This window comes from Podarcis liolepis, assembly GCF_965112155.1.
Source record: "Podarcis liolepis genome assembly, chromosome: 5".
NCBI lineage: Eukaryota > Metazoa > Chordata > Lepidosauria > Squamata > Lacertidae > Podarcis > Podarcis liolepis.
This window is the reverse complement of record NC_139556.1, coordinates 28,773,006-28,790,653: the sequence shown is the minus strand read 5'-3', so window position 1 is coordinate 28,790,653 and position 17,648 is coordinate 28,773,006. Positions and strand designations below refer to the sequence as shown.

At 43.9% G+C, this 17,648-nt stretch overlaps 2 long non-coding RNA genes across 2 annotated transcripts in view; both read left to right on the top strand.

Annotated features, from left to right (window-relative positions):
- LOC310706682 overlaps positions 1-17,648 on the top strand; it is a 66,809-nt gene that overhangs the window by 4,875 nt on the left and 44,286 nt on the right. The window lies entirely within an intron of this gene.
- Positions 2,591-6,986, top strand: LOC310706740. Its single transcript, XR_014526134.1, has 3 exons — positions 2,591-2,807; positions 5,470-5,624; positions 6,869-6,986. It is a non-coding gene; the product is annotated as an uncharacterized lncRNA (long non-coding RNA).

Here is a 17,648-nt window from a genome sequence, read left to right as displayed (position 1 = left end):
AGTTTTATTACCCACCTTCCCTCCTTCCCCCCTCGCCCTCCCCTGCCCTTGTATCATATACAAAATCAAAGTCTCACATTGAATATGACTGGTGTGTAGAAAGGACTTTATGATGTGAAAATAGAGATGGTGTATGTACCTTGCAAAACCCCGCTCCCCATCTTAGTACAGTCATACCTCAGAAGTTGAATAGAATCCGTTCCGGAAGGCTATTCAACTTCCAAAACGTTCGGGAACCAAGGCATGGTCCTGCAGGCAATCGGAAGCTGTGTCGGACATTCAGATTCCAAAGAACGTTCACAAACCAGAACAAACCCTTCCAGGTTTGCTGCATTCAGGAACCAAAATGTTTGTCTCACAAGGTGTTTGACTTCCAAGGTACGACTGTATCTTAATAAAAATATTTTTTTAAAAGAGGAAATGTGGATAAGGCCTTTCTCTCACATGGCCTGAGGGAAGATTGGAAGCTGTCGCCTCCGCTTTTACTCACCAGAATTATCCATCCATGCTATGATTAAGGTATGGTTAGTTCAAACCAGCCAGGATCGATCCATGGTATATGTGCCTGGCTTCTTCACTAACCTTAGTTTACTAACCCAAGTTTAAGCTTAGGCTGTGTTTACCCTCCTCTTTTCTCTGGCTCCACTGGGCCCCCACCACTGCAGATTGTAGCAGCATCTACAATTCATATCTGGTCGTTTCTTGAGAAAGGCTGCTGTTTGATGTGTTTTCTCTCAAACCAGCTTCCCTCCAATTAAAAAATGTAAGCTACACTCGCTTTGCAGTTGAGCTGACGTGTGTACACTTAAGATGTCATGGAGTACGTGTAGACGACAACTTCATGAATGAGTTCAGGGCATTGCAGGCATGGGAAAATCTAATAGGTGATGTGCAGGGCTTTTTTTTCAGCCAGAACTCGCCGGAACCCAGACCCGGCATCTCTTAGGTGGGCACCATTGCCATTATAAGAGAACAAGAGATGCATTCATGGTGAGTTCTGCCACCCTTTTTTCTTGAAAGTAGTGCTGGTAATGTGCATCAGGCAAAGCCATCCCTGCCCCCTCTCGGGTGTGTACAGCAATATGCAAAAGCCCCTGGAAATGGGCTGGGGGGCCAAATCGACCTTGTTGCATTTTAAGCCATTAATAGCCTTTATATGAATTTCTGGTTAGTTCATAAATGGAAACAGATGTTTCTGATCTCCTCACAGCTGTGCCAGAGAAGGAGGGCAGGCACATGAGCTTTGAGGCTGCTTCAAGCTCATTCACGTAAAGCTTAGCAACTGTTTCAGGTTCCATCTGAATTAGTTTGAACCAGCCCATTGAGCTGCTGTCATTTGGAGATACAGTATTCAATTTGGCGTGTTGATTTTTCTCATTGTCAGAAACACTTCTAACTGGGGGCTGCCATCCAGTGGTACTCCTGGTGGTTTGTGGAAGACTTCCGAGATGCAGTGCTCCCTGAATTCAGTAACAGCTTACGACAAACATGAAAAGTGTTGTGGCAATCACGGTTCTATTCCACACACACACACAAACACTGTTAGCTTTACAGAATGGTACAGAGCGGCACTGTTTCACTAGCTGTGAAAACAGCTGTTATTGCAGAACCATCTCCCCATGATCCATCATGAAAATTGTACGAAGGTTGGGTGGAAGAACTTACTGTTGCATAGAAAAGGAGATTCGGTATGGCACAGCTGGGGTCTGAGCACAGCAACCACCCACCGCTGCATGAACTATGAGGCTTCCTCTGTTACTTCTTAATAGATATTGGAAATCAATAAAATAAAACCCTCCCACTAAAATTAGGACTGATTAAATACTATGGCAACAGTATGGGATCCTCAGCTGTTACTGCATTTGAACAATAAGGCAAATGGGGCTTAAGTGGGTCCAGGGTTATTTATTGCTCCTTGTTCAAAAGTGTTGCATGGACCAAGTCCTTCTTCACAGCTTGCTATGGGCGTAAGCCATGATGCAAGGACTGGAAGAGACTGGCCGTTTATGCCTCTGCACTGTAGCATTAGCAATGTTTTTGTTTTCTAGCCTGACCTTCCACATGTCTTTTAAGTGCATGTAGGTCAGGGGTAGGCAACCTAAGGCCCAGGGGCCGAATGCGGCCCAATCACCTTCTCAATCTGGCCCGTGGACAGTCCGGGAAGCAGCGTGTTTTTACATGTGTAGGATATGTGCTTTTATTTAAAATGCATCTCTGGGTTATTTGTAGGGCATAGGAATTCGTTCACCCCCCCAATATATAGTCCGGCCCACCACATGGTCTGAGGGACATGGCTGAGAAAGCTTGTTGACCCCTGATGTAGGTAGTCACAACACAGGCCTTGTACTTTGCAGCAATAACATTGCTTAGAGTTTGGGGTGGGGGAGGAAGTAGGCTGTATGCAAGATCCTTTTAACTCCTGGATCCAGGAAGTGTTAAAATATAACCAGGCTGTGTTGAGGTGATCGCCTGGGCGATGGGCCATTCAGAGAACAAACAAAAGCAGGCTTTGTGAGAGATGGCAAGTGGCTGGGGCCCCTCCTTCAACACAGAGATAGCTAGAAGAACTAAGCCTGAGTTGAGAGTTGAGAGTGAAGGGATGTGACCTAGAAATAAAGCAGAAAGCTGGAGAGAGAGGCAGAGCAATGTTTGATTTCTGTTTTAAACCAAGGCTGTGGCTATGGGAGAAACAAGACTCTCTGAATCATCAAGTTGGAAGGGACCTCAAGAATCATGCAATGCAGGAATCTCAACTAAAGCATCCATGACAGACGGCCATCAGATGGAATCAGTTTATTCAGAAACAGGTTAAAGTGGGAGTTCTTAAATACCTCCGTGAAGAGGTTTTGACTGAAACACAGTATTGTGCTTTTTTTTAGAGTAACCATCAAGCTATAACCCTCACTGAGTGTGTTTAAATAAACTTCCAGTTTATTTAATGCTTCATTGTTACTTTGCTACACTGGTTGAAGGATAAGAGGCCACAGGTTTCCCCTTCAAATTATTAACGATCCTTGCTGCTGAATATTAGAAAATGCTCCCACATACAGATAATATCAAACCTCTCAAGTATTACTGACAGGGTGTGTCTAGATTTTCCAGCACCCAAATCTGATCACATTACCTCACTCCCATCTTTATTGAGGGAGGTTGCCACACACACCAACACACTACCTTTGTGTTTTGTATGACACAGATTCACGTGTCAATCCCTTTGCATACGTATTAGGGAGTAAGCCTCATGGAACAATCTGGGATTTCGAATAATATATGCCCAAACAGGATATAGTAAGAGCTGGGGAGCAGGTGGCGCTGTGGTCTAAACCACTGAGCCTCTCAGGCTTGCTGATCAGAAGGTTAGTGGTTCAAATCTATGTGACGGGGTGAGCTCCCATTGCTCTGTCCCAGCTCCTGCCAACCTAGCAGTTCAAAAGCACGCCAGTGCAAGTAGATAAATAGGTACTGCTGTGGCGGGAAGGTAAACGGCGTTTCTCTGCACTCTGGCTTCCATCACGGTGTTCCGTTGCACCAGAAGCGGTTTAGTCATGCTGGCCACATGACCCAGAAAGCTGTCTGTGGACAAATGCCAGCTCCCTCAGCCTGAAAACGAGATGAGCGCCACTCCCAATGGTTGCCTTTGACTGGACCCCTTTACCTTTTACCTTTATAGTAAGAGCTGTTCAACAGTGGAACAGATTCCCACAAGAGGTGGTGGACTTTCCTTCCTCGGAGATTTTAAAGCAGAGGTTAGATGGCGTAAGGGCCAGAATAATAGTTGGGCAATATGAAATCCAATGCAATAGTTGTGCTAGCTGCCAGATGCCTCCAGGCACCTCCTTTTCCTTTCAGTTTCTCACGTGGCTCTATAAATTTGGAGCAAATAATGCTTTTGCCAAAAATTATTCCTGTCCCCAGATTTCCTGCTTGCAGAATCTGTAGTAGCTCAACCATTACAAACAGCCACTGCAAGTGTTTACAGAAGATTCCTCCCTGTGCTTTCAGGGCATATTAGAAGACTCATATTTTCGCACACAATTATTGGTGAATAGGGCAGAAGATTGATTAACTCCATTAGGGAGTAGTTAATGGATGGGCTAGTCTGGTTTTTTCTTTGCTTCAGTTGTGCATGGTGAAAATTCTTGGCAGCACAGGGGATATTAACAGAGACACAATGTTCAGCCAGGCCCCACTCCAGCTGTAGTTGTGTGCGGCTCTAGAGGTGGATATGTGGATTCCTGTTTGCAGCAAAAGATGTATCTAGATTCTAGGCAGTTCAATTGGCCCCACATAAGCAGTGCACTATGGATGCACATCCAGACACTTGCAAAGTCTGCAGAGTTCTGCCAAACTTTGATCTTTTGCTGCCTATTGTAAGCTTTAAATCATGGGTAGGCAAACTAAGGCCCGGGGGCCAGATTCAGCCCAATCGCCTTCTAAATCCGGCCCACAGATGGTCCAGGAATAAGTGAGTTTTTACATGAGTAGAATGTGTCCTTTTATTTAAAACGCATCTCTGGGTTATTTGTGGGGACTGCCTGGTGTTTTTACATGAGCAGAGAGAGAGAGAGAGAGAGCTCTTTGAAAATGTGCATCAATCTATTTGGTTTTCTAGTAAGGGGGGCATTCTTTCTTTTCCATAGTTATTGCAATTTTAATTTTAAAACCATACATATTAAGGAGAAGGAGGCGGCGGCAGCAGGGGGGAGAGAGATCCACAGTGCTTCATTTATAGAAAACGACAACTATTTAAATAGCTTCTACCTTTGCCCAGAAGCATATAACCTCCTCTCCCTTTATAGGCTTTCCCCCTTGTGTTTCATCAGCACATCTCAGCATTGATTGCAATCTATAGACTGCAAGGTCTAGATTAAGAGTCACGTGACTTTTAGCCTCTGGGCAATGCATTCAGCCATTATCGGTTGTCCATCCAAGCAAAGAGAAGCCTTCCTGTGTTACCAGGAGCCTTTGGGAATACGTTAGCCTTGAATCTTGCCTCTGAAATGCTGGAAAAAATAAATAAGGTGCCACCCTTTTTCTGTGCAGATGGAAATTCTGCATCGAGCAAGAGCAGCTTAAAGGGGAGACTCTTTATGAGTGAAATTAATTGGTAAAGCTCCTTAGCCTAAAACTCCAAATGAATAATAAAAAGTCTAGCTTCATCACTAACATATGAGCCAGAAATTGGGAGTTTTTCATATAGCAGGAGACATCAACCACATCCAATGATTTCATACCATGAGTGCTTCATAAGGTAAGCTAGAAATCAGAAGAGCAGGGGCTGCCCTGTTCATTTTGAGTATGAAAATATTTCATGCACAGATGCTGATTTTAGGGGGGTGGGGGTGAGATGATGACAACTGACTGGTGCACTTTTACAAAACAAAATCAGGTTTCCTATTGAAAATTCTTGCTCTTTGTTTAAATTATTGATTTATTTATTTTTTGGTTTTTGTACTACACTCCCCACAGTGCCCCAGGTTTACATTTAAAATGAAGCTCCTCTTCCACTTGAGCCAGCGGACTTGCTAAAGCTGTAGCCACAGCAAAGCTGAGAAAGGTTCCGATTCCAAGTGGGAAACTGGAATCTTCCTTGTAAGCAGACCTTCTCATGAAGGAGCACCCAAGTAAGAGTCCTGCTTATTCGTATTATGCTTCTCTAACAGCCTTCCTCAACCTAGTGCCCTCCAGATGTTTTGAACTACAGCTCCCATGATGCACAACCACACTGGCTATTCTTGCTGGGGCTTATGGGACAGATAGTCCAAAAACTGTGGAGGGCACCAGGTTGGGGGAGGATTTTCTGTCAGTTTTATACTAGTTTAATTACCATTCCTTTCTCCACAGAATCCTGGGAATTGTAGTTCAGTGAGCCTGTTGAAAACTCTGTTAGAAATTCCTAGTGACTTCTGCACTCCTTTACAGAACCACAGTTCCCAAGGTCCACCGCCCGGGCAACAGCAAATAATTATTAACACCGTTTGTCTGTAGTGTGCATATGCCTCAAAAAGAAAAAGCCATGGGGGTTTCCCTCTAGCGAATTCAACAGCACAGTCTCTTCTTACAGCTACATTTCTCAGTCTTCCTAATGACATAATTAATGTGTGATAAATGTTGAGAAAGTCGGGGAGGGGGGAAGGGAGGCAAGTAGCTTTGAAAATACTTCCCACCTTGATTTTTGGAATCACGTTTGGGATGATTCAAGGCCCTTTTACTTCCATCTGTCATTCACAGCAGTGAGCACACAAAAAATAAATAGAAGTGCTTTGACGGTGCGGGTTGCTGCTTCTCCTTGGCCCAGTCCCACAAGTAACCTTCAGAAAAGGGAGATTGCACAGAATAAAGGGGGTCACGGAAGATGCTCCTATGTTTTGCCCAGTATCACTAGTGGTAACCAGGGGAAGGAGACCCAAGTAGCACCTTGGGATCTAAGGTCTACAGCTGTTCTCCAAGCCTATAGCATCATCTCAGGCCAGCCTAAGAGCTATAGCTTCGAGGAGGAAATGGCTGGTTCTGCACAACATGGAGTCTCTGTGCTGTAAGGATGGGGAGAACTAACAGGCATCAGCCACAGAAGCTTCCATTAATTCCCCCCTCAGCCCTGAACCAGTTTCAACCGAATAATAAGAATAATAATAATAACAGCAACCAATGAAACACATCAGAGGCTGCCTGAACCAGCTGTGGGAAAGTGAGGCGCCATTTTGAATAAGGCTACCTACCTCCACAACCTGTCAGGGATGACAAATGATAGCCAATTGTTTGGACTTATTTAAGTCAGCTAGAAAAGAGAGGGAATGATGGGCTCATGGTGACCAGCTGGGTGACTGATGGAGCCCAGCTCTGCTACGAAGAAATCTTCTCCTTGCAGATATTTGGAGTGATGGCAACACCCACTTCTGACGGATCCATCGAGAAAATGTTGGGAAATGTGCATCTGTGTTTATTTTTATAACATGATAGCTTTCTATAAAGGCCCTTTCTAGACAGCCTGCAAGACTTTCACCATGGAAACCATTAGGCTTGACAATTTATTTTTGTAGCTGTTAAAAGATCTGCATCACCCGGGCTCTGAATTTTTATACTGATTCAGCTGGAAATTGAGCAGCAAGAGGAATAAAAATTCCCTCCCTTCATGCATTCAACTAAAACTATCCACGCCATGACATTTTGTTCAACCTTAGTATTATTTCCCCATACATGTCACCTCTCCCCTTATGGATGACACAGTCAAGTTGTTACCTTTTGCATTTATTTATAAGCAAAGAAAAGAAAATGGAGAGGCTTTCATCTTCTTGGCAACTGCATCCTCTGACCTGGTTTCTCCTATATGTTAGGATGCATAGAATGGTCAAGGACTGTATATGCTGCTGAAGTGCCCAAAATGCAGGGTGTAGAAACAGCCACAGAAGTCACGTCATCCTGGGAATCTCAGCATTTTTAAAAGGAGCAAGTTTCCAGTCCCTACGGCCATGAAGATACACTTTAAAATGCACAGGAAATACTTCCTGGAATCTCAGAAGCTTGAAGCGGAGGCTGAAATAGAGTTTCAGGTCAGACACAGAATGTCAACACTCTGCACAGCTCCTCATCCCTCCATACAGCTGGCAAAATCAGAGATTGTGGATAGGATGCAAACTCCAGAAATGTTCAGAATTCATTATACAAAATAAGTCAGATTACCGAATTTTCATAATTTATACCAGACACAGAATTTGCACATGGCCCAAACCATGGTGTCTTTATCGATACGCTTTTCTTTTATTTGCCTTGCATACTCAAAGTGTCTACTCAACAGACAAGGATACTGCTTTATGCATGTTCAGATGCATTCTTTCATATACCCTGGAGTGTTGGGGAAAGGACTCAGGGATTATAGTTAGACTTTACTCACTGGCTGTTCTTCCTCACAAGAAACAGAATCATCAGCATTCAAAGAAGACAGTGAGAGAATGCTTCTAAATCCTCCCAAACCAAAAGATTTTTTTTCTCTCCACCCGGTCATTCGTTGGGTTTGTTATGCTCCCAATAAGCAGCTTTTGTGGTCATTACGGGTCCCTACTGTGCTCTGAAATTTACTCATCCAGATAAGCTGTTTACTGCATCCTGAATGCCATAACCTTCTCCCATGACCTTAATCATTCTAATGAACAGTCTATGTTGGAAAGGGAGTCATTTTTGCAGTCTTTTAGGCTTGGCTGCAACCAAACATACCTGCAAAAAGCCTTTCAAAGGGGACCCACCCTCTTAATTTATCTGCATCCTTTACAGTTTCGTTCCTAACGGGAACTCCATGCTCAGTTCACGCCTTTGAGTCCAGCTCCAAAACGTTGCCATCTGGATTCTTAGAGCTCAGGGGAGGGGGACCTGAGGTCACAAACCTGAAACATGCTCTTAACCTTTCATGTTAAGATGGGATATTGCTCTTAAAAAAGAAAAAAAATTTAGTGCAAGCACTTTGGAGGTGCTAAGGCATCATTTGTTGTTGTTCCTCTGCCTGACTGCCTGCCTTCCTGCCTCCCCTACTCTTCTGAAGCAACAGAGATGCCAGGCTAGCAGATCTGCAGCAGTGAATTAAATGTACTGACACGGTAATAATACACAGTGCAGATGAACCTGCAAGAGCCAGCCTCCACTTCTGCAGTGCTGCGATGAATGGGCTCCTTGTGACTTTCACAGAGCAGCCACTGCAGCACAAGAAAACAGAGAGGTGTGTTGCTTGCCAAAAGCTGATTAACAAGCAAATAGAATATAGATGGACATGGGAATGCAAAAAGAGAGGGGGGAAAACACTGGGTGAAGGATGCTCCCCCAAACACCTTTAGTTTAACTGCTGAGCAGGACAGAGAGAATGCATAGCACCCTATGGCATCTTAAAGACTAATGTAATTGTTGTGAAAGATGCGCTTTCGTAGACGTGATGATAATCGTGTACACTGATTTCCCCCACCCCTCCTGGGCCTTCAGCATCTCCTGGCAATGAGAAATGTGCCGGCCTTTTAAGACGCCGTGGATTCTTCACTGCCTTTGTTAAGACACACCAAGATTAAGGCTCTCTTTTGCAATAAGCCACAGAAAAGTGATTGTGCAGTCAGCAAAGAGAGGGTTAAGATTCCTTTCTCTTCTTGCTGTAAACCGCTCTCCTCCAAACAGGACCTGACAGCGAGTAGGTGTGAGTTTGCATTTCCCCTTCAAGCTGAAATTTAATCCCACGAAACATTAATATCTCTGGAACCAGCAATGGCGGTGGGGAGATTTGCAAAGAAATGTTTGCTGACTCATGAAAGCTGGTAGATCTTGTTCTCTTGGAGGAATAATAAGAGCTGGCTTCCCAATGCCTGCATGTTATATGGTGGGATGGGACGAATGAACACATCAGGTTCTGAGGCGTTCTCAAAACAGTCAAATTGGAGTTGCAAATGAAATGCTTTGGCCAGATTTATGCTGGAAAGTTATATGGTGATCATTTCCTCTTCCCGGGGAAATGTAAAGAGTTGAGCTCTGTGAGGTGGAAGAAGCCAGGGGGCTCGTAACACAGAAATTCACAACACCTCACCAAACTCCAGTTCTGAAGATTATTCAGAGAGAAAAACAGGAAAGGTATAAAAGCTACATCTTTGTGCAGCTGTGCTGTTTGTTGCTATTATTGAAGTTACTGGGTAGGTACGTCTAAGCCACAGAGCAGGAAGGCAGGATCAAACTATGGGCCTCCACATATAAGTAGACATAGCCAAGGTTGTTTCAGGAATGGCTGCTCTAGGGCAGGCCAGCATGGTTTGTGACTCACTGAGCCAAATGCAGACAAGCAGCCAAATACTTGGGTGTTCCTGGTGATTGACAAGCCACACTATTTTGGCACTGCCCAGCAGGCAACAAAGGTTGGGGCTTGACTGTGCAAGGCTAACATAAGTAAATAAGGTAAAAGACGCCTGCTTCTGGGGAGAAAAGCAATGACAAACCTAGACAGCATCCTAAAAAGCAGAGACATCACCTTGCCAACAAAGGTCCATATAGTTAAAGCTATGGTTTTCCCAGTAGTGATGTATGGAAGTGAGAGCTGGACCATAAAGAAGGTTGATCACAGAAGAATTGATGCTTTTGAATTATGGTGCTGGAGGAGACTCTTGAGAGTCCCATGGACTGCAAGAAGATCAAACCTATCCATTCTTAAGGAAATCAGCCCTGAGTGCTCACTAGAAGGACAGATCCTGAAGCTGAGGCTCCAATACTTTGGCCACCTCATGAAAAGAAAAGACTCCCTGGAAAAGACCCTGATGTTGGGAAAGATTGAGGGCACAAGGAGAAGGGGACGACAGAGGACAAGATGGTTGGACAATGTTCTCGAAGCTACAAACATGAGTCTGACCAAACTGCGGGAGGCAGTGGAAGACAGGAGTGCCTGGCGTGCTCTGGTCCATGGGGTCACGAAGAGTCGGACACGACTAAACGACTAAACAACAACATACAACACTATGCACAGCTTGGCTAGTCACAACCCATGCAGACCTGCTTATCATCCACAAATAGCCCTTGTTTATATGGATACCGAATGCAAGGGTTGTTTTGGATGTAAACTCTTGTGCTGACCTGTAACCCTTATGCTGTAGTGTTCTTGTAGCACATTGTAAAATCCACCATCTAGTCCAACCCCCTGCAATGCAGGAATATGCAGCTGTCCCAGATGGGGCTTGAACCTGCAACCTTGGCATTATCAGCACCATGCTCTAGCCAGCTGAGCTATCCAGCTGATCAATATGCCAAGGTCACTCACCTGAGATAAAACTGGCAAATCTAGTGCCTTGACTAAGCAAGGGCTCTCCTTTTTCTCTCTCGCTTGCAGTGCTTCACTGCTGAACATGTTAATCACTGCCGAGACTGAAATAACCTAAGGGAATATCATCCCAGAATTATGTATTCCATTAACAAGCCTTCTACTTTAAGTCTGTATGCAATATTCAGAAGTAACAGAGTGAGAACTTCTCTCCTGATTTGATTCTCCATCTTTCAGACTCAGCAGGTTGAGAATTTGGAGGATGCCCATTTGAAAAAGGAAAGATTCTGGAGGAGATTCACTGAAAAATTGACATCTCTGAGGGAGCCATGCCTGTGCCACTCAATACCAGCTAAAAATGTCAATGTCCCTATTCAATCTGCAGCTGTGTGTATTTACTGATGTAATTGAAAGTCCAGCCAAACCAAAAAAAGAAAAGAAGAATAAGAATAAGTAAGAGTGAATGTTTTTCAGTTTTGGTTTATGACACGCAAGGACATTTAATTTCAAACACAAATACTTGTTTGTTTTCGGGGACATGGCTGCCACTGTGAAAATGTATTAAATCTTTATGAACAATCCAGATTTGGAATCAGATCTGCTTAGTCCCTAAGTGGGCTATTGACACCCTCGTTTTCTACACAGGCTTCCTATAGAGAGGCCCAGCTAAGCTGAGCAAGATTCCGGAGGCAAAATGTGCCTTTATATGCAAGCTGAAGCAAAATTTGTCACTGACATGATAACATTTCCTTTTGTTGACCCCAGCATCAGCAAGGGTGCATATGCATAGTTGCCTATCAGGCTGTAAGAAGCAGTCTGCCAGCCAAAAGTTTGTCCGGACACAAGTTGTCTCCAGATTATCAGCATTTTTCAGAGGGCATCAAGTGTATACCAGAAATTTAGGTTTGCAAAATTTAAGTGGATTATATCGCTCTGCTGCCCTGACATAATTCCCTTCACTCAAAAATTTTTAAAAAGTAGACTGTTTGCAGTTAGGAAAGTGACAGGAAAATGCACTGTGAAGTGTGATATTGACAAATGATTAGCAGGAAGATGTGCAAACAATCATGATGAATTCTTGTTGCCCTCTAACCTCCCTGCTGACAAATCAGGACAAATGTTCAATAAAGACCAGCCAAAGGACCTGCACACTCTGCATAGAATCGGAGGGTTGGAAGTATTGAATAGTGAAAAAGATGGACAAAGGACACAGCTCTGTTGGATTCACAGCTCTTTATTGCAGCAGTTAGAACCGCTCCTGGAATCAGATTGACTGCCACCTAGCTGGCTGCTTTATATAACACTAAGTAACTTGAAACAGTAACAACTCACAACTAGCTAACCAATTGGGAGCGACAATTTTCAATCCTCCATTTACATACTGGTGGCCCTGAGTGAGAACTGCCACTAATCTTAATGCATAACAGGAAGGGACCCCAAGGGTCATCTAGCTCAACCTCCTGCAATTCAGGAGTCCCAACTAAAGCATCCATGACAGATAGAAATCCAACCTCTGCTTAAAAAGGAGAGTCCACCAGCTCCGGAGGGAGACCGTCCCACCGTCTAACAGCTCTTACTGTCAGAAAGTTCTTTCTGATGCTGGAATCTCTTTTCTTGTAACTTGAAGTTCTTGGTTTGAGTCCTACCACAGCTGTCATCATTAGCCAGTGGTGACACATCAGAGACAATCCTCATTTCAGCACCACCGCCATTTTGCAATTTAATGCCCAGTTCAAGCATTCACTTTATGCCTTTGTGTGTTGAACACCCAGAGAAAGCTCATATGCTGGTTGTTTGTGTGCATTGAGCAAAGGGCAGCTGTTTATTTAGCACATCCCTACTATTTCCCCACTGTAACACATTACCAGCCTGACTTGCTGGATGGATAACAGCACCGCACCTGAACTCTGATCCCGTGTGCTATTTAACCCCATGAAGTTTAAAGGTAAATGTTTGACAGTGGGAGGTTCATGCTTCGAATACTTCTCGCGGAATGAAAGTCTGCCCAAAAGTTAATTGACTCTACAAATCATCTGTAGCTCAGTGATTAACAGGCACTAACTAACAACATCAGAACAGCAAGGGGAAGGAGGCATTGGAGCTTCAAGGCGGCATAGGGATGGGTGAAGAATTAGACTGATTTTAATTATCTATGCAAATTGCACTTGACATCTAGAAATCCAGAAGGCTGAAAGCAAAAATGTGAACTCAGTATATCATTCCATTAATCAAATAGGTTAAGCCCGGTGTCTTGAGTGATTAATTAGAGCCGGTGCCTGGTTTTTTTTAAGCAACCATGGGCAGATGCAGAAACCCACTGAGGGCATGGCCTTGGTTGTGTGATGTTTATCTGCAGGAATCTCCCTGGTTGCACAGCTCCATTTGCAATGAGGGGTTCTGGGCTGGTCAGACCTAAAACTCACTCCTGGAATTGCCTTCTTGCTTTCTGAAAAAGTAAGGGTTGACCAAGACCAATATAATGGACATCCAGTGTCCTCAGCAATGGCCCAGGCTTTGTGGCGATAAAGGCTTAGAACTGGGAAACATACAAAATTGGGCCTTAGCAACTTGCATTTCAACTCACCACTTCCTGGGTCCGAATTAATCTCTTTTGTTTTTGTTTTACTGACACTGCAAAAACTGAGAAATTGCCATGCATCTGGTAACCCACAATACATAGCTGATAGGCTGCACTGGTCACAAATCATATTGTCCAATCGTTAATAATCAGTGGGATTCCCTTGTAGTCATGAAACACAATTTTTGCAGATACCAGAACAGAGAGACTTGTAGCACCTTAAAGGTAAAGATAAAGGGACCCCTGACCGTTAGGTCCAGTCGTGGCCGACTCTGGGGTTGTGGCGCTCATCTTGCTTTATTGGCCGAGGGAACTGGCGTACAGCTTCCGGGTCATGTGGCCAGCATGACTAAGCCGCTTCTGGCGAACTAGAGCAGCGCACGGAAACGCTGTTTACCTTCCCACTGGAACGGTACCTATTTATCTACTTGCACTTTGACGTGCTTTCAAACTGCTAGGTTGGCAGGAGCAGGGACCGAGCAATGGGAGCTCACCCCGTCGTGGGGATTCGAACCGCCAACCTTCTGATCGGCAAGTCCTAGGCTCTGTGGTTTAACCCACAACGCCACCCATGTCCCACCTTACAAGCTATTATATAAGACAGACAGATCGGTTTCTGTGTCTGCCATAAGCTTTTGTGGACTAGACCACACTTCAGATAAATTCATGGCTTTGTGTGCACGCACGCACGTATGTATGTATGTATACTCAAACCTGGATACATTTGCTAGTCTTTAAAGTGTCAAGATTGTTGCTTTTCTTCACAGCAGAGGAAGAAAGTCTGCCCCTCTGGATTTCTGTGTAAAGAGCACAATAATATGTTTTCTACAGCCCTGGTCAGAAAATTTGTGCAAGGATCAAGGGGGTATGTGGTGTGTGTGTTTGTCATTTATCTCCCTCTCCCAAAAGACCTGCCAAGAAGGCCTCATTGCCATAGCTACCACACCCCTGTTGACACTCTCCTTCTTGTGTGTGTGTGTGGCAGGAAGGGAGAAGTAGAGACATGTGATGCAATTGCCTAGCAACAAGTAGAAGGCAGAGGCCTGGCGAGAGATGCAAGGAGTTTGAGGCTCAGAGGGCCGCCATCTCCCCTCCCCAGTGTCTGAAACATTGTCACAACCCGAGTTGGCAACCTGTAATTTTATTTTATTTTAAAATCTTTCTTATTAGAGATTAAAAAAAAAAAATTCAAATGACTTCAAGGCATGTGTGCTAATTTGAGCAGACAGCACTTCCACAACATTGGTGAAGGCCCCCTTTATGTCAGTTTCAACATAAAGCACAATTTAGGATAACTGCAGATAACTAATTTTTTTAAATCAATAAGGAGAACTAATATTTTGCCCCGTTTTCTCACTGTACAATAGATTTCACCCAGTTGTGTACACACAGGTAAAGTCAAATTGCTGTTACTGTCATTAGGCAGGGTAGAAATATTTGCAGCAAGTAGATGAATGGAAAAATAAAATTGATTCAAATAACTGGAGTCCTGGAACATTGTCCTTTCATTTATCTCCAGGGTCCTAGGACCCACTGATGAATATGTGGGTTTTCTATACTCTTCCTGTATAGTACAACCTGCCTTTAAAATTGGTGCACTTTGCCATTGACCTCGGTGGGAGCAGGATTACACACAATCCTGAAGTTTAACCCACATAATTTAAATATGTATACATGCGTTTAAATTTCTGGTGTTTGCATTGTTCTTCGTAAACTGCTGCGAGGTTTTCTGTTGAATAAGTTATATATAGTGGTACCTTGGGTTACATATGCTTCAGGTTACAGACTCCGCTAACCCAGAAAGAGTACCTCGGGTTAAGAACTTTACTTCAGGATGAGAACAGAAAGCGTGCAGCAGCGGCAGTAGGAGGCCCCATTTGCTAAAGTGGTGCTTCAGGTTAAGAACAGTTTCAGGTTAAGAACGGACCTCCGGAACGAATTAAGTTCTTAACCCGAGGTTCCACTGTATAGATTTTGCCTCCTCACAAGAACTTTGAGAGGTAGGTTAGGCTAACAGATGGTGACTGACCCAAGGTCACCCAATGAACTTCAAACCCTGGTTTCACAGGTCATGGTCAAACACTATAACAATTATGCCACACCGATCAAGCAAGGCAGCTCTACGTGTACATCTACAGGCACATTTAGGATGCAGAGTAGATTTGTATCTTGATGCACATTTAGTGCCCCCCCCCCGAGTTTAATGGATGCATCTATTGACATGGATGGGGCTGACTAGTAGAGATCTAGTCCAGGCGGAGGGACAGGGTGGGGAGGTAGTAGGAATTGTGGAGTATAAAACTTGTGAGTCCTGGGTTCAAATCCCCACTCAGCCATGAACTTTATGCACCAGGGAATAAGGTTGTTATGAGGGGTTTTTTTGAGGGAGCAGTAAGGCTGTATGACTGACCTCCCTTCCCCTTCTACTTCCTGGATCCAGCACAGATTCAATGGCTGGACTAGCCAGGCTAGCTTCCTAAAGAGGTAATTGTCCTCTAAGTATGGGCCATTAAGACAACAAAGGAAGTGGCTTTGCGCCAGATGGCAAATGGGCGGGTCCCCCTCCCTCAACTCGGTGGTGCTTAGAAAGACAAAGCCCGAGTTAGGAGTTGAGCTAAGTGAACTTGAAGCTAGCAGCTGAGAGAGCTATGCCTGATTTCTGTTGGAAACCAAGGCTATGAAATAAGATAAAATTGGGGGAAGGCGGTTTGAGCTCCTTGAAGGAGAGTTGGGCTATAAATGAAATAAAAATGAACAAATTATAACTTCAGGTAAATTGGCGGGAAGTCAAAGTTCTCAAGCATACAGAATATGGGTCGCTAACAATTTATTGGCCCATTGGCACATTCTGAAATTTGTGCAATTGCTGAAGCCACATTCTCCCCCTACAAAAACCAACAACAACAAATCCCCACACACAATGGGAGCCACCATTTTAATTCTTTACAATGGACCAGAGTGGCACTAGAGTAGGGTGGAATCTGGAGATATATAAAAAATGCTGTGAAAATGCTTTTTAAAAAATATATATAGAATTTGCCGTAAACTCACAATCGCCATCTGGTGTCATGTTTGTATAACGCACTTAAAAGCCCAGGGAAACTGTAAGAAACTTAAATGGTACTCACTGAGGTGCTAGAAAGGGGTGGGGCAGGCATCAGCAGTGGGTCCTTCTAGACCCCCAGAAGCTGCCTAAGGATGCTGAGTGCTGATGCCAGCCCTACCTCTGCCCCTGGAAAAAGTTTCCTCATGGCAAAGAGAGGTGTACACTTATTACGCAAAATGGTTGACATCCACTGTTGCTCATGGGTGTCAGTCCATCAGTCCCCAGGCAAACACGATCGGTCTCTTAAACACCATCATTCCAGATTCAGTAGCCCTGTTTGCTGCAGATCACAAGTCCATAGTCTTGTTGCTACAACGCTGTAGAAAGTTAGTACATATAGTTTCCCTTCCTTTTGTGGGATATGACTGGAAGTTGTAGCTGAAACGCTAGGCTAATGAGCCTCACAGACTATCATGGAGTCACATTGTTAGTGAATGTGCCAGAGTGGTGCATGCTCTAATTTTCTCCTGCTTGGACTACTGCAATGCGCTCTATGTGGGGCTACCTTTGAAGGTGACCCGGAAACTACAACTAATTCAGAATGCGGCAGCTAGACTGGTGACTGGGGGCGGCCGCCGAGACCACATAACACCGCTCTTGAAAGACCTACATTTCAATCCCTTATTTTCTTATACCTTAGTTCGCTGACCTCCTCCTACCTCCCCTTTCTGTATTCCAATTTCCAATTATTTATTCAGCAAGTCCTCTCCCTTAATTTCATTTAGTTTTTGCCCTTTCTTTTCTTTTAACTTAAACATTACTGCTGAAAACCATTTAACTTTTAAACTTCTAAATTTGTATTTTGATAACCTTATTTTCATTTAATATAATTCATTTTTTTATAAAAAAAAACAAAAACCAACTTTACATTATCCAAACTTAAACATCAATCTTATACATTGGTTCCTATTCTTGAAGCATTTTTTTCTAAGGTCGACCAAAATTCCCTTCCACGGATTTCCCAATTTACATACCACTAACAAACAAAATCGAAATGAAATATATTGTAATTATAAACCCTTTGGATCCCCAAATTCCACCCCCCCTTTCCCGGTTTCAGCCCCCAATAGTATCCATCAGTCTTAATCTATTATCAGCCTGGAGATCTCACGTCCGAGGCACTTAATTGTCTCTCAATTCCTTTCTGCCGGTCTTTTTGATAGTCCTTGATATTAACCACCAAATCTTGAAAAGAT